This window comes from Stegodyphus dumicola, chromosome 1 (assembly GCF_044657685.1).
Source record: "Stegodyphus dumicola isolate Sdum_Otavi_A_Nest chromosome 1, ASM4465768v1".
NCBI classification, from domain to species: Eukaryota; Metazoa; Arthropoda; class Arachnida; order Araneae; family Eresidae; genus Stegodyphus; species Stegodyphus dumicola.
In genome coordinates, this window is record NC_140768.1 from 245,184,389 (window position 1) to 245,211,874 (window position 27,486).

Consider the following 27,486-nt stretch of genomic DNA (forward strand, 5'->3'; position numbering starts at 1 on the left):
ATGTAAACTTTAGTTTGTAAGTTTAGATTGTAAGTTCTTGTAAGAGGATGTGTCTTGTTTAAAATCTAATATCTTACCAAGGCCGTTAAAGAACTTCATTGCGATTATTATAATTCTGGCGAGGAAAGCTGTGAGGTATCTTTATGTTAATTAACCAGTTATTTTATGTGCTTGTAAGGATTATGTTAATTTTATTAACAATTAAATTTTGAGTTAAACTTCCTTTCATATCGCTTCTTAATTTCAACTTACCACTTCTGGACTAGAAGAGAAACACGCTAATGTGACAATCAAAATCGTAAAAACAACCTTGTATTTAGGTTGTTTTTACGATTTTGATTACCACTTCTGGCCAGAAAGTAGTTTTAGAATCACGTCTGAATGCGAATGAGGAAAATCGGTATTTAACCGCGAAGTTCTACTGTCTTGGAGAGAGAGATACCAAATACTCTGGCTAGCACGCGTCTGCCTTTTTAGGCTATTCTCTCATAATCTATCATTACGCTCGGCCGTACTTTAGGCCCTTGATAGCTTTGCAGTCAATTAGCGTTAAGTCAATTAGCTTCGACTATATCTCTGTAGTTAAGATTAGTTTAATTTAATTCTTAGTCTCTTAAGTTCAAGCCCGAGTGTCGGCTTTATTGTACAACTCCAAGACGGAGTTCTGTTAAATCTTATTTGAATAATAAAGAGTCTTTTAACCCTTTCCAAGTTTATTCACTGTCTCATGATTTCAAGATATTATTCGCTTACTAGTTCTTAAGATTCTTCCCATCCAACTGTAACTTAGAATTACATAGTGCGGAATTCTACATGTTGGATGTCCCTTTCCGTTTTCTCGCCAGAATGACAATTTAAATCGTGTGTACTTAACGTAACCTTTTTTAGGATGTAAGATGGATCGTGTTCTGTCTTTCATGGCTACTTTACTAGGATGCTATTTTAGAGTTCTTGTCTTGTGCCGTACATTACAATCGCCGATAGCTGAATTCCATGCCGTGTAAGTTCTGAGCAAATTTCATGTTAAATTCACTGTGTAGCCTGCAGCTGCTAATTTATTTGAATTTAAATTTTACATTTAACTTCCTGTTACTTTAAGTTATCTCGTCACAAGTGGCTGGTTGAGTTACAAGCATAGGTGTGCCTTCTGTTGTTAGTTAGTTTTAATAAAGGGTCTTTTACACCCTTCTCAAATTTCAATTCCCAAACTGATGGTTTAGACATCAGTGTTGTTCTTTCAGTGTGCAATACATTCAGTGAGGCACTTATTCAGTTTTACAATGCTTATATTCTTGGCTGAATAAGAAGATGCCATTTCTTTTCGTTTTACGTAATCATATTTTCGAATGAGCCACTGCAAGGTATATTCGTTATAGCCCAGTAAAGCCTTTTCTGACGTAAGTAACACACGTCCTGAATAATTTGATGCTGAGAGATGTGTTTTTGTGTGTTTTGTTGTTATCAATTCACAAAAGGGCTAGCCTATAATAGTATCTAGGATGAGCTCTTAAATAACGAGTGACAGCGTAATCCTCTATGGCGCCTAATGATATCTTTATTTCACCTTGCAGAGGAGATCACTGAAAACCCCCACATTATACGTATGATATATTTATTAGCAATCTTGGGACCTATGTGCATGTAAATATACTTTCTTGTTATTAATTAAAGTTTAATGAATGTTCTGTTAACTAGTACACCTAATCTGTCTTATTCACAAAAGCACATTTGTGGATTTTAATAAGTTTTAAACCGGACCCTCTTATTCCCCAGTGCTTACAATTTTTCATAAAAATATCTACCTTGTTCTCAGAAACTTTGTAAATGAAGTCATTTAACTAGGATTATAGCAAAGAAATAAAGACTTGTATATAATCCCTTACTTTCGTAATAATATTTTGCAGAAATCTTGCTTGGGTACGATATTGACTCGAATATAAAATAACTTCGCTTATAGTACTACCTTGAATTTCTTATTGTGTGAAAGAAATAAATTTGCATGCACATAAGACAGCTTTAATACTTTAATAATTCATGTATTCATACAACGCTAATCCTTCATGTACTTATAACTCCTAATTACATTAATCATTCATGCGTTTATGGAATAGGTGAAATATACTTACGACTTTTACGGCTCCAAATAACTTCTTATATTCCTATTTTGTTTGTATGTACCCTGACTTTCAAACGATCTGATACAATTCATTAGAGCTCTATCTTCCACACTGTAACAGCTTTAAATATTATTAAAATCTTGTAGTTTAAATAATTTAAATAGATAAAGATTAAGGTATTTGCGAATGGCAATATTTGAAACCAGACTCGAGTGCCACGTTCGACTCTCGCACGAAGAATGTAATTTATTTTTAAATGTGAGAATTTTTTCTTTTTGTTTTGTATGTCGCCATTTTAAGTGCTAAATAAAGTTTTTTTCTGTGTTCCATCATTGGAGTTGCTTCATATTGCCAAAGAAGTATCACAACACTGTTAGATATAGTTCATACGAACACTGACTTCCCAAGATTTGACATAGTTCATAAGAAAAACCGTTTTCGGTGTCTGTAGCCTCTTTTTCTCTGTAGGAGAGAAAGCCTCTTTGGTCTTCACGTAATTATAAGTGCGATACTCAGAAGGCATTCTGCAAATCAAATAATTAATTAGTCTTGTAGAAATGAAAAGAAAATATACTTATCGAAAATGTTAGGATGTAATTAATTAGGTTATTAGAATATAATTAATGTTAGGAAATAATTAATGCATTATTTTAATTTTTTAAAAGCTCAAGTGATTAGGACATTCAGATTTGTAATTTATCTCAAAAATCTCGTCTTTTTTCTTCGGTACAAAATGATACTTTTCTGAATACAAAAAGAAAGAAATATTGATAATTTCTTAGTAATTTCTTCTGTTGCGGGAACTGATTACATTCGAATGCAGTAATGCATATGGCTTTTTTGTTATACTTTCCTGCCATAATTATGAATTGTCAAAGTACAAATTCAAGAAATCTTCAGCTAAGCAAAAGGTTGTTTCACTGAAAATGAATTTTAAATTTTATTTTATTTTCAACGTCTTTGAGAAATCTTTTATTCATGAAACATAAATTGCATTTCTTTTATTCCCTTGAGCAAATATTTCTCCACTAGCGGCTTAAACCTTTAAAAGTTGCAAATTCTAGAAAAGCTTGAATTACATAATCTCTGGCTCTCTTATAGAAACTTGCGTATGAGAGGTGAAATTTTGTCAGAAGTCAAATAAGAAAAAGGTATATTCGTTATTTCGCATTCTGTTCACCAGTGCGAAATTTAAGTACTTTCATTTTTAAAGAAGGAACATTTCTCGTCTTGTGGTTTGTAGTTACTCTTGAAACCAGTGACGCAAAATTACTAGAAATAAGTCTCGAAGAAGAAAATTCTGGAACATTAAAAAATGAAATACTTCTTGAAATTTACGTATTTTAATTTCATAATTTATATCTTAATTCTGTCGTACATATTATTTTTAAAATATTTTCAAGGAAATACTAATACTTCCGTTAATAATTAAGAAGAATGACTCACATTTTAAATAGAAAAGACAGAGAATATTTAAGTTTTTTAGCTTTTGTTTAACTATATAAAATTTCACGTGACAGTATTTTTAAAAGCGTTTAGATCGTATAATAATTTATCCACGTTTTGTACCAAATTATCTTGCGTGCAATTTGAAAATTCGGGTTATAATTTAACACTCCGAAAGGCTTATTATTAAAATTCCAAAAATTTAAGATAATGTACACAATTTTTAAAAATATGAGGATTATAAAATTAAAAAATAATAGAAATCTTATTCTCGTCCATTGTTTCCAGATTAACTCCTTACCAGTTTTAAACTAAACACTCTAATTAAGACACAACACGCCGAATAAATACTAATTCAGAAGACAAAAAACAAACATCAGCGTTATATTTACAAAATTTTCACAGGACTAATTTCGATGGTTTTACCGAACCACTATCCTCAGCTGCAAAACCGCAAATGAACAAGATAGGAAAAAATGATTAGATAAGATAAGAAAGCCTGGACAAGAATAAGCAAGTGGCGCCGTCTGTTGATGAAACCAGAACTAAAACATAATTTCTTTAAAGGCCGAAGGCAAATTTGGATTGGAATTAGGATCGTTACCTACAACAGAAAGATTTTTTTGAATGTGAAATGCCTCTAGAAAATCCAGTTCTCCAATGGAAGATGTTTTTTGAATAATTTTGGCAGCAGAAAAATTGAAAGTGTGATTTTCGGACCAACAATGTTGAGCAACAGAAGACTTGTTGATTGTTTCCTTTTTTTTTTACATATGCCTCATGTTCCTTGACGCGAAATTTTAAGGCTCTCCTAATTTGGTTAATGTAAATCAAACCACACTGGCAAGAAATCCTATAAGTACCGCAAGAATTCATATCCGGAATGGGGTCCTTGAGTATGGAACTCGGAATTTCATTGATGGGAGAATAAACAACCCGAAAGTTAAATTTCTGCAAAATATGTTCAACTTTGTAGCTAATTGATGGAAAGAAGGGAATGACAACAGAATTTTTATAATCTCCTAAAACAAGAGTGTGCCTTTTTGGTGTCTTGAGATGAGAATTTTTTAACTGCTTGATTAATAATGTTGGGTGAAAAGCCCCTGTCAATAGCTATTGCTTTCAAATAATTTAGTTCTTCATCGAGGACTAGTTTGGAGGAGCAAACCTGAAAAGCACGGAAAACATAGGAATAAAATGAAGCTAACTTTTGTTTAGTCGGATGACATGATTTAAAGTGTGGTGGAAGGCAAACCGATGAAGGTTTACGGTAAACCGTAGTACTCAAGTAGTACTTTTTGTGAATCTGAAACTTTACCGAACTTGATCACAGAAAGAAATGATTAAGCATCTTATTGTTCATAGTGTGAAATTCAATAATAAACCTTTGAAAGAAAATCTAACTGCGAGAGAAAGAGCTACAATGCGCGAAATTCATTTTAACCCGGATATTATCATTTCAAAGGCCGACAAAGGTGGCCAGATAGTCGTCATGGATAACAACACTTACATCGATGGTGTCACTAAACTCTTAAACAAAGGACCATATAATCCGATCCCTAAAGATCCTTCACCTTCCGACTTGTCAAAAATAAAAACTGCGATCAAATCTTCGCAAATCATTTCAGGCAACTTAAACCATTCGCTTATCCCATCTGTTGCGAATTGTGCCAGATTATATGCTCTTCCCAAAATTCATAAAAGTGGTATTCCTTTCCGCCCTATTGTATCAAATTTAGGTACTGCCTCGTATCCAGTAGCTAAATATTTGGTTTCTAGATTTTCCACTCTATTAGACAATAACATTTACACCATAAAAAATTCAATAGAGTTTGTAAGAAAGGTTAAAAACATTTCTCCTAGTAATTTACTCATGGTTTCTTTTGATGTAAAATCATTATTCACCAATGTCCCAGTGGAGGGTGCATTAAGATGTCTAGAAACCAGACTTCGCGAATTTCATTTCTCTTGCATCGAAATTGATGAGCTAATTTCTCTCACTCTGTTCGAAACAAACACATTTTGTTTTCCGAAATAAATATTACAAGCAAACTGAGGGATTAGCCATGGGAAGTCCCCTCAGTCCCATCCTGGCTGATATCTACATGCATTATTATGAATCAAAATTCTTTGAAACTTTAAACTTCCCGCCATGGTTCCGCTACGTAAACGATACTTTTACCCTGTTTGAAGGTAATAAAGATGATTTAAATAAAGTTCTTTCAACAATGAATTCTATTGATCCTGCTATTCAGTTCACTTTTGAACTTGAGACTTTCAATTCTCTTCCGTTTCTCGACATTCTGGTCGCACGTAACACATCCAACTTCAGTACTACGGTTTACCGTAAACCTTCATCGGTTTGCCTTCCACCACACTTTAAATCATGTCATCTGACTAAACAAAAGTTATCTTCATTTTATTCCTATAATTTCCGTGCTCTTCAAATTTGCTCCCCCAAACTAGCCCTTGATGAAGAACTACATTATTTAAAAGCAATAGCTATTGACAGGGACTTTTCACCCAGGGGCTTTCCACCCAACATTATTAATCAAGCAGTTAAAAAATTCTCATCTCAACACACTAAAAGGCACACTCTTGTTTTAGGAGATTATAAAAATTCTGTTGTCATTCCCTTCTTTCCATCAATTAGCTACAAAGTTGAACATATTTTGCAGAAATTTAACTTTCGGGTTGTTTATTCTCCCATCAATGAAATTCCGAGTTCCATACTCAAGGACCCCATTCCGGATATGAATTCTTGCGGTACTTATAGGATTTCTTGCCAGTGTGGTTTGATTTACATTAACCAAACTAGGAGAGCCTTAAAATTTCGCGTCAAGGAACATGAGGCATATGTAAAAAAAAAGGAAACAATCAACAAGTCTTCTGTTGCTCAACATTGTTGGTCCGAAAATCACACTTTCAATTTTTCTGCTGCCAAAATTATTCAAAAGACATCTTCTATTGGAGAACTGGATTTTCTAGAAGCATTTCACATTCATAAAAATCTTTCTGTTCTAGTTAACGATCCTAATTCCAATCCAAATTTGCCTTCGTCCTTTAAAGAAATTATGTTTTAGTTTTGGTTTCACCAACAGATGGCGCCACTTGCTTATTCTTGTCCAGGCTTTCTTATCTTATCTAATAATTTTTCCTATCTTGTTCATTTGCGGTTTTGCAGCTGAAGATGGTGGTTCGGTGAAACCATCGAAACTAGTCCTGTGAAAATTTTGTAAATACAACGCTGATTTTTATTGTTTGTCTTCTGAATTAGTAAACACTCTAAGTTTTAAAATTCATCCTACGGGAATTGATGATATGAAACCTAAAACACCATGATTATTACAAAATACCATATATATTTATGAAACACATTGAAGGAATTCTCTTAGAAATTTTTATTATTTTTATTTCTTAAATTCCATGCTTGGAGAAGATAGATAGCATTGCCACTTGAGGTAAATATGTAAAACACAGTTATAAAAATTAGACCGATAAATAGTAGAGAAATATTGTTCGGAAAATTATTTCATCGTAAATTATTGCCATATTTATGTTTATATGCTGATTTAAAAAAAGGACAAATACAAAATGATTGTAAACAATAAATACAATATCCTAAAAGTATTTTTTAAACTTTTAGTTCTCACTACAAATTTTATGTAGAAATTCTGGTCTAAGGGGTTTTTCTAATTATAGATTCCTTGACAGGAAATTGGTCAACAAAATACGGGGTTAGGATGCAAAGTAGGCGTCGGAAATTCTAGATACGAAAAAAAAGAATAAAGGATCTTTTCGCTGTCAGTGTGTGTTCTAGTGGCGGTGTGTATGGCTTAACCATTTCAGGGGCGGTGGTTTCGCCTTGAAACCGCATTTTCAAATTTTTTTTAATTTAGAAAATTTGGTTTTTTTTTCTCAAAACCGCTGCTAAAATTAAATTACTTCTTAAAGCTGATAACAGATGACAGCAGCAAACCTTTCTGGGCATCCATTAATTGATACGAATCATTCAAAAATAGCTTCTTTTGCACACTACTCTTTTTGGCGCATTTTAAAAGCAAAAAACCCAAAAAATTTTAATTTTTACACAATATATTTTATAACCAGGCATCAATGAGTAATTAAATGTCCTTAGTTCACAAAAAAAAAAGTAATAGAACCCTTTTAAATTTGAATGTTTTCATTGCGGTTTCAGTATGAAACCACCCTTCTGGGACATCGAAGAAATGATCAGATGACGCAGGCGCGAGATTTTTTGCAGTTGTGTTTATTGCTTTCAGATCACTGCTGTAAACAGTTGCACAATATCTTCGTTTGAGTGGCTTCAAAGATGAGGATTTATGGAGCTTTTGAGAGAAGGAAAACATTTCTTATTTTTTACAGAGACACAGAGCACACTGAAAAACACTCGTAGTTGCGTTTTTATTATGCTTCTCTTAGCGTCGCTTTTCTCATGCTTCTAGTTCATAGTAAAATAATTGTATGCATCTTAATTTATTTTATTTTTACATATAATTTTCTTAGTTTTAAACATATTTTTTAAAAATATTTCATAGTTTTATGCAAGTAATTTAGTGCATTATTAGTTACTTTTTGTCTCATACTTTTCTGTTTCCTGTTTTAAATTCTTTATTTATAATTAAAAATGCGTGTTTATGCAAATATTACTTACTTTATTAGTTGTTCAGTAATTTACTAGTATAATCTGCAATTTGGGTTACGTTTAGATACTTTTCAGCAAAGTAAAGGTAAATAAGCAAATGTTTAGTCTTAAGTGCTCTAGACGGGCGCTGGTTCTACTAGCTTTTTAGTTGGATGAGGAGATAGCAAAAATGAAGAAGTGAAAATCCCCGTCTAGAGCCAACCAGCGCCCGTCTAGAGCTGGTTTCAAGGCGAAACCGGTCCCCTTTCCATAAAGGGGGACGAAAAAAAAATTTTTAAACTCATTTATGTTGTCTATAGGACCATTGCATGTCATTATGCTTACTTTTTCATAACTTTTAAAAAATCATAACATTGCGCCCCTGAAAGGGTTAAAGGTAAATATTGTTTATATTGCTCGCCGCAGCTTTGTAAAATAAGTCTTAAACGAAGTTAGGCGCCATTCATTGTTATGCATTCCTTAATCTCTGATGCAAATAGAAATGTAGACAAAGTTATTTGTTCATAGTATGACACGTTTTGTATTGTTGGCGTATTGTTTTTCGGTTTTTTTTTTCTCTGGGAAAGAAAATTGCCCTGAGGTTTTCGCACGCTGTTGATAAAAGGGGATGTACAGGGCCTACTCTGATCTTTCCGGGGTTATAATAGGTTGGGATAAGTTCTTGGCAGCCTGTGATTCACCAATTAATTTGAAATGAACCGGGGTTGCGTCGGTCGTTGCTTTATAATTAATAATTAGGCGAGAAGTTAAAAGAGGGAGTTTGGGTTAAAATAGAGGATCATTCGTCAGATACTAGTTTTGAGCTGGACGCGGCGTTAGCAAAAATGAAGAAGAAGAAGAAAAAAAGTACTTTTTGTTGAAGGTGGAGGGGTCGGACAGTGTCCTTCAGTCCTTATTTTGAGTTGGATGCTCAGAGGTTTTCTTCAGCTACTAGCTTTTTAGTTGGATGAGGAGATAGCAAAAATGAAGAAGTGAAAATCGGTGGATATGGTTGAAGGACAAAAGGTTTTCTTCAGGCTCTTTTTTACGGGTTGGCTGCATTTGATTCATCTTGGTACTAGCTGGTAGTTGATGAAACATTAAGTGAATAATTGTAGAAAAGCTTATCCTGAGACGGAAAAAAAGCTTATTTTAGCGAACATGTCTTGGAAAGACGAGGCGAGTCTTCCTTTTTCTTCCGGCTTACTGCCCTTGCGAGAGGAGACTGCAATTTTTAAATGAAGATGAAGTGTTCTAGTTTCTATATTTCAAGAAATGATTTCTACTATATACGAATAGTAAGATATCACTACCTGAAAGATATGCTCGATGTGTGATGCAGAAAGAAAGTAATTTTGCGAAGATGTCTTCAAAAGATGAAGCGGTAATGCTTTCTTCTGTGCTTTAATATAAAGGTTTCTGTTCGCGTTTGTGATGATTAGGTAATGTTGGTACAGATCTACAAGTGAAGACCAAAGAGAGGCTTTCTCTCCTACAGAGAAAAAGAGGCTACAGACACCGAAAACGGTTCCTTTTATGAACTATGTCAAACCGCGGGAAGTCAGAGTTCGTATGAACTATATCTAACAGTGTGGAAGATAGTGCTCTAATGAATTGTATCAGATCGTTTGAAAGTCAGGGTACATACAAACAAAATGGGAATATAGGAAGTTATTTGGAGCCGTAAAAGTCGTAAGTATATTTCACCTATTCCATACACGCATGAATGATTTATGTACATTATATATAAATGGGAAATGGACGGCCAGGTATTTATTTAAAGCATAAGTCTATATGTGTAAGTTGTTTGTAATTTTGTATGTTAAAGATATACTTAATGGATAGTATAAAACGAAGAAATTGTGTAGCTAAGTCTATGCGATCCTTCAGAATATATTTCTGATCACTACAGTAAAACTAAAGAAATTTAAATTATCATTGTGTAAATCGAACAAGGGTTAGTAACTCAATCGAGATTGTATTGAACTTAATTGTCAAAATGTTCATTAGGAAGTAAAATTAAAAATTTGAGGTTTATGAAATTCTGTATGTGATTACTTCGCACCACAACCCTTCCACACAACATTTGTGTTTTTTATAGCAGCACATCAAAACAACTACACAACACATAAGTCATGTTTAATCAGTTACTACGTATTATTACAAAATACATCCAAGAAACCTTCTGCAAAGTATCTTTTTGTTTTTATTTCATGGATTTTGTAATCTGACAACTCCGCTGCATTTAAAATAATTTAATCTTTACTTTATAAAATAATGCCTAGTTTTGTCGTGGTTTAAATTTATGTCAAATTATATCACAGCAGTTTGTCTTCTACAATACTGTTTAGTTATTTTGACAGCTCCTTTAATTATGATATTTTCCTTCTTATACATTTAGTTTCTAGCTGACTAAATTATAAAATAGTACACCTTTAGTAATGGCTTAGCGAAAAATGGCTTCATTTGTTTAACTGACATCTGCATACCATAATTGTGCTAAATATTTTGACTAAAAACAGAATGTTCATATTAAAATTTAAAATACTTGTAATGAAATAATTTCGTTTTTTCTGACACCAAACAAGTGAAAGAACGCTTCCTAATTCGCTTAATTTAATGCTTTTATATTATTTTATATTATCTTTCAAATCATAATTGTTATGCATTGTGTTCGGAACACAAAGTGAGTCTTTTAAAACCAGCATTCATGCTTATTATTATTTTTTTTTTATTATTTTCCGATATCAGCATTATTATTAACAGATTGTTTGATGTTTTAATTGCAGACTCTAAACAGTCTATTCAGCGATTATTACAAGCGATTATAACTACCTTTGTCTAAGGATTATAACGGATCGTTATTCTAATGATTGTAACATCCATCTAAAGCATGCATTTCAAATTCAGCACCTCAAGTGAGACAAATAACCATAATTTTACAGACGAACCGTAAGTGGAGAAAACCTAATTTCGTACTTAATCTTGTATTTGAAAAGTGAGCAAATACATAAAATTTTACCTAACATTATAGTCCCTTAAAAATAGGAGAAAGATCAGGAAATTCTGGTAGTGGATAGATACCTATTGTTTGTTTCTCGACACTTGCGTCTTTTATCTGCAGCTAGCTTTCTGATGTCTGGAGACATATTGCAGTTTCAAAATTCAACGTCTGTTAACTTTGATCTCGTTGGGGATTTGCTTTTTTTCATAACTGCGAAACATTATTCACATGATACGCACTAGTGGAAACGGAAATTACGTACCGAGCACATTTTTGTTCTGGGAACCAAGCTGACGGGTATTATAAACTTCGGAAAGACCAACTTCACGGAATTTTTGCTTTGGAATCGGACACAACATCCGTTAATTCCATCTGTAAATAGACTGGTTTTTTCCAATGTTGTTTGAAAAAGTACTTTTCTAAAGAAACCATCTGAAAAGCCCTCTTTAGCACACGAGATTTTATGCGCACTTTGCAATGGAATGAAACTCCTATTTTTCTTAATATTTTATGACTTTTGTTATTTTCCCGAGAGGCACCTAAGGCCATAGAAAAAGGAGTCAAGGGCCTCCTGTTTAACACATCTGGTCTAAATAATTACATGATAGCTAGTAGCACTCTAGATTATGATGCCAGATTAACGTGCCGAGATTATAAGGTTTCTTGAATCTCGAAAAGAAAAAAAGCGCCTTCTTCGGAATGTAAGACTCTGATCTTTCAACTACTCGTACTAGCTGAACATTCTTATACCAGCAAAGTGCGCATAGAGGAATGTGATAATCCTTTAGAACTCCTCCAATGAAAGCGTGATTAGCGAGGCACGAGAAAGCATTCTACCTAATCAGATAGTGATGAGTAACTGACTACTGCAATTTTAGTTCAGGTTTAAATTTAAAGAAAACGTGATTTTTTAGAATACGGAAGAGGGAAATCATGTCGTGCTAACAATACATGCTAACTATTTATACATGGAGAGCATTCTTGGAGAAAGGAATAAGAAAACTTCTTAAAATGTGCATGATTACCAAGCTAAAACGCATCGTATGTGTGATAGTACTAAATTCGATATTCATGGTCATAACCTGTCCATTTCCGCACTTTCAGTAATATTTTTATTTATATCCGTAGACATATGATAGCAAGCGTTAATTACGCAATGGATAGTGTGTCATGAACTGCCTTAGCTTTTATGACATCCAAATGCTCCATAATGATCTGCGTCGAGACAATATTTCACCTTCAAACACATTTTCTATAGATGAGGTTAGCAAATTATCATATTATCACTCATGCTCTGTATACCATGCTTAATTTTTGGGCTTATCAGTTTCATTCTTGTACATCCTGCTTATCAGTTATGTTCATGTAAATTATTGCTCATCAGATACCAGAAGCCACTTATATAGCAATAAATCTTACGTGTAGCAATTATCTATGGCTGTTTTAATCAGTGACACTGAATAGTCCTTTAACCCTTTAACAGTCGATTGTCAATATTGAATTCATACCTTGGAAAGTTTTTATTTTTCCCTAATTTAACAGAAGTAAGTATTTAGGATGAGATCGTAGTTAACAGAATTTATCATTTCTTCATCATTCCTCTTGAAAACAATTATCGCATTCTCCCTCACGTGCATTAGTGGAGTAAGTAGTTATTCAGCCCTAGCTAGCAACTTGTAGAGACATTAGGTGTTTTTGGAAGCAGGCAAGATGAAACATTAGCAAACCCTTCGCTTGGAATCGAACCACGGACCTCTGGAATACCGGCCCATCCTGCAGACCACCCTACCACGAAATCGCGCTATAAAAGCGGGAGAAATACCTTATATACTCCCTCATTTTAAAGGGCGACTGGGGTTTTTAGGGTACCCAATCGCCAAATCTTGGTGCGGAGAATCATCATCCAACATCCTTTTAGTTCGGGCGGCAGTGTAGAGAATTAAAGTATTTTTGGAAGCAGCAAGTTTAAAAATTACCAGCCTCTTTCTCCGAGAATCGAACCGCGGATCTCTGGAATACCGGCCCAGCTTGTGGACCACCACACCACGAAGGCAAGCTAGAAAGGCGGAAGAAATACCTTATATACTCCCCACTTTTAACTGGGTTTAAGGGCGACTGGGGTTTTAGGGGACCCAATCGCCAAATCGTGGGTCCGGAGAATCATCATCCAACACCCTTTTAGTTCGGGCGGCAGTGTAGAAACATTAGGTATTTAGCGAAGAAAAATGCCTCACCAGTTTGGACAACATTGACTGGATCTCTTCCCTCTCCCCAGTCTACCTTTAAATGGGTTTTTATGTTAATGGAACAGCAGAGCTCGTGAGAATCATTGGGTGCAGTAGATATGGCCGCAAGGATCTGATCTATAACCTATTGATACGACATTCTATAGCAACCACATGTCAACAAAAAGAACATTATATTTCCACCTCTGTATATATTACTGTATATATTTTCCGATTGAAGGAAACTGTCTCAAGTATCTCGTTTTGGTATTTCCTAGCATGTCATTTTAAAAGATAAAAGCCGATGAGTTGGTTGGTCCACATATTCGGAAGCTCCTTAAAGATGAACATTTCACCGAAACAATAATAGAACTTCAAAAATACGAATACATTATTACATCAAATTGTCAACTTTTGGAGGGCTACAAAATGCTTCGTTGCAATATGAGAATCAAACAAAATTTTTTATATAGCCGTCTTGATAACATCCCGAAAAATCTTAGTGAAAACAGTGATGAACAGGGTAAGCGATTTCACCAAGATTTGAAGGTTGTGTAGGCATTGTACCAATGAAGATGAAGTACATTTGATAACTGACTTTGTTAGAGTATCAAGCGAGAATGTTCACAAAATTAAGCACTCCAGAAAAAGCCATACACTAAAATTTTTACCTTAATATGCACGTTTACCGTTTAAGGGGAAACTTTACTATTTTTATGAATAAAGTTTAACTTGCAGTAATTATCATACATTTTGCATCAATGAAACTATCCTTTGTGGACAGTACATTTGGTAAGGTTTCCCTTTATTTTCTTTTATATGCATATTTTATATGACTTTTGAGACAAAGAAGGGATATCATGTAGCTTGAAATGTTGACTTAGTTAATAAAAACTCAGGTTACAGCGGGTGTTCACACATTTTTGTAACGATTTTGCAAAGGTTTATATATTAAAAAAAAAATATTTTTTTATATGTTCCGTCTGATAGCCCTTTTGCTGAGCAATCATCCTGGTTTTTAAGATAAAAGTCATCTTTTTAAAACATCAAGATTGATTTTATTCCACTCCTCCTTCACAATCTTCCAGAGTCCATCCAATGTTTTGGGATGCCGCTTATAAGCAGCTTGTTTTAAAAGTCCAAATGCACAGTAATCTATAGGTGACACATCAGAGGACTTTGGTGGGATGCATTTAAGGAGAATAGCTTCAACTCTGTTATTATTTCTCAATTTTTCAAACAATAGAGCAGTAGATTTGGAGGTATGACTTCAAGCCGTATCCTCACGGACATAATGAAGATTCTTTGGATAATGAGATGGAATCTCGTTTTTAAAAATAGGTCTTAAAACAACTTTCTGATAGTAATCCGAATTAATTTTGACATTATTTTTCTAGTTTCCTTATTTTAAGTTTTCCGTTATAAGAGAATCTAGTAATAACCATAAAACCTTTAGAAAAATCTTGTTTTATCTGAACCAACATATTCAGTCTTTTGCTCCTCTTTTTTGTAGTAAATCGATCGTTTTTTATAGCAATCAGATAAGTATATCCAAGCTTCATCAATTGTACTAACTATATATTTTCATTTTTCACCTGCCAAATAATTTTCATTCAGCAATCTGCACATAGTCTTACGCTGAGAAACATGTTTCGGCGTTAGGTTATGAATATCATATCATGTTTTTTTATTAGCTTTAAATCAGATTTTATAATTTTGTTCACAGTTTCTACAGAGATATATAAAGATTTTGCAATAGCTTTTTGGGAGGCTGGATTTTCCTTTAAAACATGAGATGCGACTTTAGATTCAATAAGACTTGTACTTACCTTTGTTGGGTGTGCATTTTTTGCCTTTTTCTCTGTCAGATGTAAACTTTGACATTTCGTTCCTTTCATATTAATTATGTCACTTATTTTAGATGTTGAAAAATTAAAACCATGCTTTTCACATCTTTTTTTAATAATTGAATAAGAGTATTTATTTTCGGACAGCGCAAAAATATCCTTCGATCCATTATTTATTTTGCAGCGATATTTTAGAGAAAAAAATATTTTTATTGCTACTGACGATCTTATTCTAGTTTGATGCCAGTCATGTTTATATTTTAAACTTAATATTTAAATTTACGGAGAACATCGAAGTCGTTACAAAAATGCGTGAAAACCCTATGTATGGGAGGCCGAAAGTAAGTCAAAAACAAGTGACAGACCTAAGACAACGAAGATGCTGTTTCCAGTGTTATTATTTTCTTTAATGACCTATTTAAATAGCAACAAAGGTCTTCAAAAATAATGATTTCTAATTTCTAATTAGAAGTTAACCTACAAAAGATATTATCGCTATCCTGAGCTAATGGCGAATCCTATAGAAAAATAATTTCAAAGAATGTAATCTAAAAAGAGCTGATTAATTTATTTTTAAATAAATTTGTACAAGGAAGAAATTTTATACCGTATATTGTTTACTATTACTATATAATAATAATAGTACAGAACGGAGTTTTACACCGTATTCAAATTGTATTTATTCCCATTATTATTATTATTATTATTAATATCACTTGGCTAAAAAATTGCATTTACTTAATTAAGTCTTACAATTGAGAAATCGGGACTTTTATTTCAAATTATCTCTATCTTATTTGTAAATAAAAATGACATTGCAATATATATGCACCGTATCTATAAAACGCTTACTCGACTTTTTTTTCGCAACCGTTGACCATAGACATATACTTCCAATCACAAAGATATTTAAATGCCGTAAAGATTTTTGTTTTGGTCTTTTTAAAGTTTAAAAATTGCAGTTTTGTAATTTTAGCAAATCCAACTTTTCTATTTTCCTCTGTTTTCATGTAGTACTTATGTTTTTCAGCGAATTTAATATAATTAAGTGAATCATAAAAATCAAAATTTTAATTCGTAATTATTCAAAGTTTGAGCTACACAACAAGTTTGGTTATATTCTTTATTTGGCTTATTAATTCTAGTGTAATCTATTTCGGCTATTCGAGTTTACGCGAACAGCGTCTTCGATCTTGTACACTCAGACAATGGATATAGGTGAATTTTCATGTAATAAACTCAGTTTTTCATGTTAAAATTAAGTCGATTTCTTAGTATTTAATATCATTAGTTGCAGAAAAATTAGCTCTTTAATTTGACATAACTTTCGTTTTCCTAACTTTAATTGCATTTTAGTTATGAGCTTTAATTAATAGTTTTTTTTTCGTTGTCATTGTGATTTCTACTCTGGGGGAGGAAGTGCCCTCTTTCCGGTAAAATAGTCGTTTTTTCGAGTTTTCAGCGTTCCTTCGTTGGGACTGCTTACAGGGTTGTTGAAATTCCAAATTTTCCCCTTCGCTAGGCGTGGTTGTTTGGCGACTTGGATTTTCCGTTGCGGTTTCAAAGTGGTGACCTTGGGTAGTTTGTTAACATGAAGGAATGCTGAAGTTGCAACTGGTTTAATTTTTGGCGAGGAGTGAGTTGTGCCAAGTTGGAATTCCGGCGCTTTCCCTTTTAACGGACTGTTTTGTGGGACGAGGGACTTTTTGGACACTTTTTGACATTTTTCACTTGCCGCTTGAAGTTTTGCTGGCCGACAGCTGAATTTGTTTGGAATCATGTTCAAGGGAATGAAAAGTGTGGTAGGGCCCTTGTTAGGCCGTTGCTTCTCGAGTTTTACTTAATGAATTGGCTCAAGAAGCCGTTTCTCGTGGCTTTCGGCCCGAGAAAATTTTCGGCATCTCTATCAAGTGAATTCCGTCAGCATCGATAATAGCACTTAAAAATGTATGATCTGCAACTAAAATTTTTCAACCTCGATATTAGCTACATTTTCATCGTACTACTCATGTTTTTTGTAATAAATAATCAAGTGCTTCTAACCATGGGGTAACCATCGTGAAGAATCTGCAAATGCACTGCAACCAGAGAGTAACGTGGATCCACATTTAATGCCTTATTGCTTCCTTTACCTTGCAAACGGATGGAATTTCATTTTAACCCTATTCTGAGTCGAATTTTAAAAAATTATTATGGTTTCCTGCTTTCACCGTTGCCTTGCTTACCAGTTTGGACATTCATTTTGCATGGTGAACTGCCGTTTACACGATATACATCGCCTGATTCGTAATAACAGAGGATTGCGACTTCATCAGGAAAACGACGTCCATTTGTTCGGGATGGTTTTCCTAGCTGTCTGTCTGGATGTAAAGCTAAGTTATTTTTGTTTGCTTAACGATTTTGAGGAAATAGATTTTTTTGTAGTTAAAAGGATTGAATTAATTTAATTTGTTGAACCTTAAATTTTTTTGGTAGTTGATAAATTTAACCTAACTCTATAGAAATCATTTTTTTTTTTTTTTTTTGTGTGTGTGTGTCGATTAAGTAAAAGCATTAGATTGAACAAAGATTTATAACTTTATTTAATTATTGTAATTTAACTTAATTGTAAAAGAAAAATAAGTTCTTCATGAAATTATTTAATTGAATTTTTTTGGAGTTACTTCATGGTGAGGATTGATTTGTAATAGTACCTGTATTTGAGCATTTTTGCTCCTCTCAGGATTAACTTGTTTGTAGAATTGTAATAGTGTAACTACTTAACTTTTATCCGGTTAAATAATACTTTAATAATCAAAAGAAAAAAAAACAGAAAATTATTATGTGCAATAACTATTTTATTTTGTTTGATGGTATTGAGTGCAATAGTATTTTTTTCTCTGTATTGATTATTCTGTGTGAAGTGGAAGGTGCAACTTGTTAAAATTTATATTTTTTTTCTTCCCGGTGAGGGTACTGTTCATTAATTTATAGTTTATTTCTGGTATGTTTACATGATTGCAAAAGTAACTATAATAGAGATTCTAAAGACTAATGTTAAGAAATAATTACTTAGTAATAGTTTGATTTGTAATACAATATTACAGAATTGTTGAATATTTTGATTTTCCAACTAATGGAAATATATATATATATATATAAATTGCAATAAGAGTTAAATAAATAAGTTCATTCTAGATCAATCAATGGTTAATTATTTTGTGTGCTCATGATTTTTACCAGTCTATTTCTCAAACTGAATTTAGGGTTAATCCGAAAAACACAACGCAAAGTAACAATTTTATTGATACTAGTATCTTTTTGTTGAAATGAGTATTTTTACTGTCGTGGTCAACTAGTAGGTTACTTTGTTGGTAATTTCAAAAACGACACAACACTTACATTTAGAAAACGCTTTTATTCGTTATCAAAAAACGGACTCCTGTACGACAAAAATTGACCCACATATTTAGTTTCAAAATTATAGACAAATGACATCATTCTGAATTGTATTGTTGAATCGGTTAATAAATAAATTAGGATAATCGAGAAAGTTGATCCCTCTCCCCGCCTTTAAATGACTTTTCTCGATCATTTTTTGTAATACGGGAGTGAAAAGTTCTGTTTTTTTTTTTTTTTTTTTTTTTGTTGTTGTTGTTGTTGTTGTTTTGTTGTATTTTTTTGTAATGAGTATAAAATGTTTTTAAACAAACATATAAGGACCTGATAATAGTAAATAGTTATATTTCGTATTTTCACAAACTATTTACATTGAATTCTATTTCTTACGTTCATTTTTTTAACTTTAAAAACGCCAAAAGATTAATCTTTGCATCAATAAACTATCTAAGGACATTTGTGAATACAGTGTGGGTTCACTAAGCCCATTTTCTCCCTCTTATTGAAACAAAAAAACAGTTAAAAACGTCAAAGCATATTAATAGCAAGTATGGCCGACTTTAATGGCCTTGACACTGAAAATATTCGGATTCAGTTAAATAAAATTCTACTGATAATTGTAGAAGTAAATTTGACAAATGCATTACTTCTTGTACCTCATTTAGTGCTTTACTTTGCTTCTCAAAACTGAATATGGTAAAGTAAATGTTTCTTTCTTTCTTATTTGTTCCTTAGTTTTGTGCAGTTTGTTACGATATCGATTGCTTCACATTAAAACGTCTTTCGAAATTTTATAAACTGCATTTACTTCCCAAAATACTTTAAAACACTTTCAGTTAATAAATTAGATCATTAGTTTGCCAATGAGATTATTATGAATCTTTGAATAAATTTAATCAAAATAAAATCTTTAATTCTTAATCGTAGCTGCTTAAGCAGTGGTCGGATATATAATGAAGGACATGAAGTAAATTTAATTAAACCTTAAGAACTGTTGAAATCAACAACCATTTTCCGAATGAACTTCAGCACTGTTATTGATTTTTTCCATTAGTTCGTGGCTTTAATATCCTTAATTCTATACCTGATTGATCGCTGCAAGCAAGAAAATATGTTTGAAATTTGCACTTTTATTTCTGTTTATGTGTATACTAAATTTTTAAATATCTAACTATATTCAGAATGTTAAAATTTTTAATCCAGATTCTTACTTTTCTTTCTATTAAATTAATCATACATTTAAAAATCTTTACCTGCATTAAAATCTCAATTACAGTATTAGATCAGTAATATGACACTGTGGTTTCCTCTTTTCTGAACATCCAATGCTATCGCTATTTAGTGGCACCATCTGTAAGTGAGGATGGTAAATCCGCTATCCTTATTCTTGAACGTGATGTTTGAAAATGAATATTTTGGACTTCGGCTACATTTTAGGATATGTGGCAGAGCGCCATGGCATCTTTCTTAATATTCTCTCATTGTATTTGAGATGTGGTATTTGTCGTACCTATCGTCATCAGTGCGGGGGAACAGCGTTAGCTTGCTTTGCCGCTAGCAGTCTAATGGCGCCCTCTCCTAACGAAATTCGTGATTGAGCAACCGCTAACTGCGTGTCGTTGATGGCAAGTGAGCTTGGAGATCGAACCGAGAGTGTGTAAACTACAAATAATAAATTATCATACAGTTAAACAAGAGTGCACTTCGGCCTCCAGTGCCAATATTTAGATCTTTTTATAATGGCGAGCTTTTACAGGTCACCAAACTATTGCAGCTTAGCGTTTAAAATATCCTGAAATAATTTATATTTTATTTCTTAATTTTTGAACAGCATGATCACTTTCCTTCTGTCTTCAGATTTGTTTATTATTGTATTCTTCAGAACATTCTCTCATATACTTAAATGGTCTAAATAGAAACATTAAATATTCATATCCTAAATAATAATAAATGTTAAGCATGTTTAACTACATAGCAAGTACTAATTTCCCTACAATTTTAGACTGATAATTTGTAGTTATTACATCGTCCGCTTAGCAGTTTTTACTTACGCCTTGCATTTTTCCTAACACATCCTGCCCAAATTTTCTTACATTATATTTTTTTGTACTATTCGCTTTTATATTTGCCTATGCTGTAGGAAAATAGCATAAACTTTAATATTCATGGATAGATCATTCCTTTCCATACATGTGTCACATCCGTGTACTATATGGCTGAAAGTGAAGTGCCCACAAAGTTTCTATTTATTCGGCGTCACTGCAATGTATGGGCTTCCACTGCTACTCATCTGTTAATTGTATCACGTAGCTCAGAAAAACTCGAGAAAATATATTAAAAATGGAGGTAAAAAATTTCTGTTTAAATTTATTCTTTATAAAGGTTAGCAAATGGGTATTTTGCGAAAAAAATATTAAATACAATATCTATTCAATTTACTGTATTGACATACATATAAAAAATTTGTGGATTACAGTAAATTTTTTTCAGTTACAGCAAAATATATTAAATACTGAATCTAATTATAATTTAAAGTAACGTAGATTTAACACAACATTTTGAATTTAGGAAATGAACCGAAAAATGAATGGATTTTGAATTTGCAAATTTCATAAATCTTTTACAGTAAGATATACAGTAAGGTATACTAAAAATGGTACAGCATATAAGCCCGCAACGCACTTTTCTTTATAATAAGCTTGTGACTCACGTCCTTTTCTTTTTCACCAGTCTTACTGCAGCACACGAAACACTGTCCGGTTAGAGAAGTCTTTGTTTTTCCTCCGTTGGTAGACTTGTGCTGTGGAAAGTGACGCTCTGTAAGCAGCAGAAATTTTACACTATGACGCTTTTGTTCTTTTAAATGAATGTTTGGCTTGTTTTGTTCAACAATTTAGTCTATAGTTGAGATTCTGTATTTCATACTATTTTCTGCTCTTCCTGGCGATTTTAGTATGATGAAGAAATTATATTGTTACGAAATGTACAGTCGCGGTGAGATAGCTTCCTCGTAAAGCAGGTTTAGGGTTACCATAAATGGAAAAGGAAGGCAGGGTTGCCACATTTGGCGAGAAATCGCATATTTGGCGATAAAATTGTCGATATGCCATGGACGGATGGAGAACCTTCTGGAACGAATTACCGATTTAGCCCAGAATGTTCTCGAACAAAAGCCAAACATTGTATAAACCCTGCTGGTACGCGAAGAGTTAGTGCGAGATAGTTAGTCTCGAGTTCGTCAGTCCGTGCGGAGTCGATCGAGTTGACAGCCGGGCAGCGAGTGCCGAGTGGGTCGTCGACTTCATCGAAGAGTTTCTTAGTGTAGCGCGGTTAGTGCATCGTCGAGAGAGCCTACTGAGCTCCGGGAACGAATGAGTCGGGATCCGTGCTCTGTGTGTCGTCGAGTGCATCGCGAGTTGTAGCGTCGAGAGTACGTAGAGTTCCGAGAACAACCGAGTAGAGTCGGGAACTGTACTCTGGTGCTTTGCAGTGAAGCTGTCTTCACCGTTATAGCCTGATAACCTGAAGGCTGTGTCGCTGATTGTTCCAGTGATTGTTTATTGTAGTTCTTCGACGACTGTGTAAACGTGTTATTGGAGCTGTCCTGATTAATACTGGCTAAATAAAGTGTGTTTCGATATTCCATCAAGTGCTGTCGTCGTTATTCACTCCAAATCTACACACCCCGTAAGAATGCGAAGGAAGAAAATAACGTAGCAATATGGTACCTAATCTAGAGGATGAAAAAACATCTTTTACTAATATTTCTTTTCAGTTTTCTTGCTAAGGAATGTAGTCTGTAAGATTTTGTTCAAATTTCATAGTGTTGATATAGACGTCAACTATTTTCTGTTTTACTTTATTTTCCTTTTTCCATTATTATATTACAATCATTTCATATGTCCCGAAAAAAACAAAGACATGTTTTTTTTATTATCATAGCATTTTATAACAGTGACTTTTCTATACTAAGATCCAAGATATTTCCTTACTTATTTTTTATCTTTCAAATCAGACGACGTCTTCCTAATTGAACGAACTGTGCCGTATAGGTCAGTTTTATTAAATTTTATTGCATCAGGAAAGCAGCCAACTGTGGAGAAACGTAATAATTGTCTGTAACCAAATGAAACCCTTTGCCTGGCAGTGCTTTCATCAGCGATATAACTGCCTACCTCTACATACCGCGATGTTGGTAATTAATATGAAGCATTTTGTTCTTTCCTGTGTTTATAATATTGGGACAAATATAACCAGTCTCACTCTCACGCAGTATTCCTTTATACTTTAATGTCATTATAAACTTATATCATTTTAGTGTTTTGTATTTGATTCATTTCATTTTACTCTTATACAACATAAAACTGTCATCTACAGAGACATAGCAATCTGTAGTGTACAGTGAAGAAAAGTTTTTACTGGGAAGTTTAAGCATTGACCAAATTTATTAAGTTTTGCATTAGAGTATAATACTAGGTCAACTTCTTCATTGTTCACCAGATGCAGATTTCTCGTTATGATTTGAAACTTGTCATAGGTCACTTGTGGAAGAATGGAGTTTTCAAGGCATGTTTTTTGCGACAAAATGTATTTGCATCTAACAAAAATAACAGTTGTATTTCTAATGATTGGTAGTAAAATAAACAGTAGAAAAATACAGAAAATTTATTTCTGAGGTATAGAAACTCTCCAAAATACATAAATGATTGTTCATCCAAACTATAAGTAAATTTTGTACAGTTTCTATGAATATTTTCCTCAAGCAAATTAAAGAAACAAAATAAATAACTCAATATTAACAAAAACAATTCTGTAAATTATGGCGATCAAGAAGGATGACATTTTTTTATTTAAATCGGCATTGTCTAGACATGGTATTTGGTATTGCGAAAATATCTGTCTATTATCCAGCAACATTGATCTATTAAGAAAATTGTTGGCCCTCATTTCTGTTTATCCAAGAAATAGAACGTTTCAAATGATGCCTATATTTGAGTCTGACAGCAGAGTTATATGCTGCGATTTGGCATCAGCTCACGTAAAACTATAGTCAAATTTCAGAATGTCTTGAAGAAAAAACATAAGCCAGATGGTGAAGGCATTGTTTTCGGATTAATGTGAAAAAAGAAAAACAGTGAAAGACCTTTTAAGACGTTGTGGATGGCTTTTTATGTCAAATTCTGCATTAGAGACTCAAAGATAAAACTCTATTGATATTTTCTGCCTTTTATGCCTGAAGGACAAATCCTGGTACTTCTGTATAGTAATAACACATTATTTTCTAATTCAAAACACTTGAAGAACCTTAATTAAAGTGAAAACAACACGAGGTCAGCAGTTCGAAAGGAAACTAAATGCAGTACAAATTAAAGCTCGATATTTAAAAAATAAAATATTTTTAAAAAACTGGTAGTAATTGGAAAAGTTTAGGAGTCTTTAGACTTTACTCCGATGTATTTTGTTTAAAACTGGATGGAAGTTTGTCAAACCTGTACTATCATCTACAATGTGGCCAAGGTATTTGATCAACGATAAGTGGTACCTCTGACTTCTAGACCACAATGGAAATTCATGAAACTAATCTGGAACCTGATTCAACATCAAGAGGATTAGAGATAACAACACTATTTTCAGCCCTTTATATTTTGACAAATGGTTTTGTGTCTTAGCGTTATGCTTCTTTTCTCTCAGTCACGCTATCCGATTTGAATTCACTGCAAAAACGTCATTTAAATGGCTTTGTTTACGCATTTTGATATTCGATTTTAGTGACATGAAATTTCAACCTACGCCAAGTCTTAAAATGAAATGCTCCCTTTTGGAAGATGTTTATTATAACTGAAATGAAACTTCAGTTTATTCCGTCTCGTGAACTCCAATATACATATACGGACATTTCTAAGTAGCTGAGCTGTATGCGAGATTGCCTGGAAATAGCACCTCGTTACCGAAATAGGTTTAAATCCTTCCATAGTTTCGAAACTATGGAGAAAACCATCAATTGTGTCTCGTCCGGAATAGAAACTTGGATCATGTAGTTGCTAGCTTGATGTACTAATCACTAAATCACAAGAGCATGTCGCTAGGAATTTTAAACTCTAGGCACCCCTTTCCAATCACACACGCTTGAAAGATGATTGGGAAGAATAAAAAAAGTCAATCGGACGAGTCCACACGGCGAAGAGTTATCATGCGAAATATTTTCATATATAAAGAGTTGGCTAACTTTAGTTTTAATTTGAATTTCCATCATTTTGAGTTACGCAATAAATGCTGGCTGGTATATAAGCACACGAAGTGCCTTCTGTTAAATCCCCTTGAATTCGGAATAAAAGGTTCTCTTTTTCATATTAGTCATAGCGATAAGTTGCCTGCACATCTATTCAAGGATTTGCCATAAGTTCCACTTAGTTATAGGCACAATCCCTACACATTATTAACTGTCTTAAACAACAGAGAGGGGTTTGTTGTTTAACAAAATTTCGTACAGAATATTGTGTTTTTCTGAACCAAGAAACATGAGAAATTAATCGTTCTGTGCCCAGGATTCAAACCGCAGACCTTAAAGTTGGGAGTTGGGCTTTGTATCCCTATGAAAAAGGAAAATGAAGAGCTAAATGAAGACAGGAGGAAGCATTAAAGAATTATATTTTCAGTCGTTCCTTCATATCTTCAGTTCCATGATTGTTTTCTTTGCCCGTATCGTAAAAAAAATAGACAAATTAATTTCGATTTAGTGTTAAATTTCCTCAAATTATAGATAACATTTTATAAACATTATGTTCCCTTTTTAAGTGCAGAAAGCTATATGAAGCTATAAGGTCATGCTAGAACATATTATATAAATTTTCTTGATATATTCTTTATTTCCTTACACGGGAATTTCACGAAAACTTATTCTGTTCCAGATTACGGAACACTCCGAAAACAGCTCACTTTATCCTTTTCCGATTTAATAGCAATCCAATAACTGAGAGCTGTAAGTTTCGTTATTGGAAAACGGATTTTAGCAGCTTTAAATTAACTTCAGCCTGTTTATATCAAGCTAACTCATGAAATATTAAAACCTAATGAAAAGTGGATTTCGATGCTGGTAATTACTATACACTTAAAATTAGAGTGAAATCAATTCTAAAGCAGTTGCGAAATAAATGCATTGAATCTGAATTAATTATCCTGCTCCATCAGTAAAATAGTCAATTAAAGAAAGACTGGTATTTATTGTATACAAACAGCTTGGGCTCTTATAGTAATTATTCGAGTTTAACAATTTTTTTACTTTCAGTTTATTATTTAATTATCCTCTCATTTTTCCTAATTAAATACGTAAACTAAAAATTAAAGTCATTTCTTTAATATTCGAAATAATGTGCTATAATATAAAAACTTACGACATGGTGTTTATCTCTTATTTTTTCATTATACTATATATCAAGCAATTAAGTGTCATATTATGTATATCTCTTATTTATACATAGTATATGTAATGTTTCGAATAAATGACCGACTAGTTTAAATAATTTTCTAACTATAAAAAGATTTAAGGTGCAAATAAATTTATTCAATTAAATCTAACATAAATATTTTATATTATAAGCAATGTATATTAAGCGTTGAGCGAAATCACAGGATTTCATACTAAAGTGTGTCCAATAAATGGACGATTAAAGATATCGTATCTCTACAAGCCATAACATTAAAACCCCTAGGTATAAAGGTTTTTCATAAAATAAGGCTTGACGCAACAACATTGGACGACTTTTATGTATATTATGACATCTTTTTTAATGATATCAAAATAAATCACGATTGTTCATTAAATAAAAAATACTATTTCTATGCTCATGCGAGGTATATATGATTGATAATTTAATTTTAAATGAATGATTACTGAAGAGTAGATGTAATACTCTGCAATAATCAGTACATTTAAAATTAAATAAAGCAATACGTTTTTAATTCGAAAGAAATGTCAATATATCTATTTCATCCTTGCACAATGCGTCGTGGTAAATTTGAAAATGCGTTTTCATTTCCAAATTTTGACCTGAAATAAATATAATTCTTTAAAATGTAGTGGGAACAATGAGATTTCCTGGACATTATGCGAATTTTAAAAGTTCGATATATGCAGCAGTTTCATCCAGGTTCGAAACCTGGAGAAAAGTCTAATTGCATGGGTGTTCAAGGTTTTTCTTCATACTTATGAGGCAATTTTCCTTCGAAAATTCTCTGCGAAGATATCCTTGTCTTTAGACAGAATAATACAGAAATAAGTGGGCAGGACACCCGAAATTCAACAGAGCTTTTACAGGTATAGTTCCACCTTGATAACTGGAGGTTTCCTTCCTAGTTTTGATAGAGAACAAATCGGAGGATTAACCCAAGGTTATTCTACACCTCTTGCCTTACTACCAAGCTGCTCCAGAGAACATTCGGCTAGCTAGAACTGCTTCCATGCCCCACATAAATCTATAAACTCTACACTTACAAACATCCAAGCCTTTTTTCCGTAATTTAAACCCGGGCCCAACGATACAGTATCCAACATCGTTAACTACTGTATCGAAGAAGGCGACTTCTCTCTTTAAGCAGGTAACGTTAATATGATTTTGCTAGATTCAAATAAAGAAGTAAATCAAATCTCTGACGTCTACTCAGTAAAGACTTCGCAAACGGCATCATTATATGAAGCAAATGGTAATCAATACATTTTAACAACATCACAAAATATAATTTTTCTGAAGAAATGAAAAGAATCCATTTTCTGCCATTCCTTTTGTGAAAGGATAGTAATCCTTATCCCAGTGTCTTTTCCTTAAAT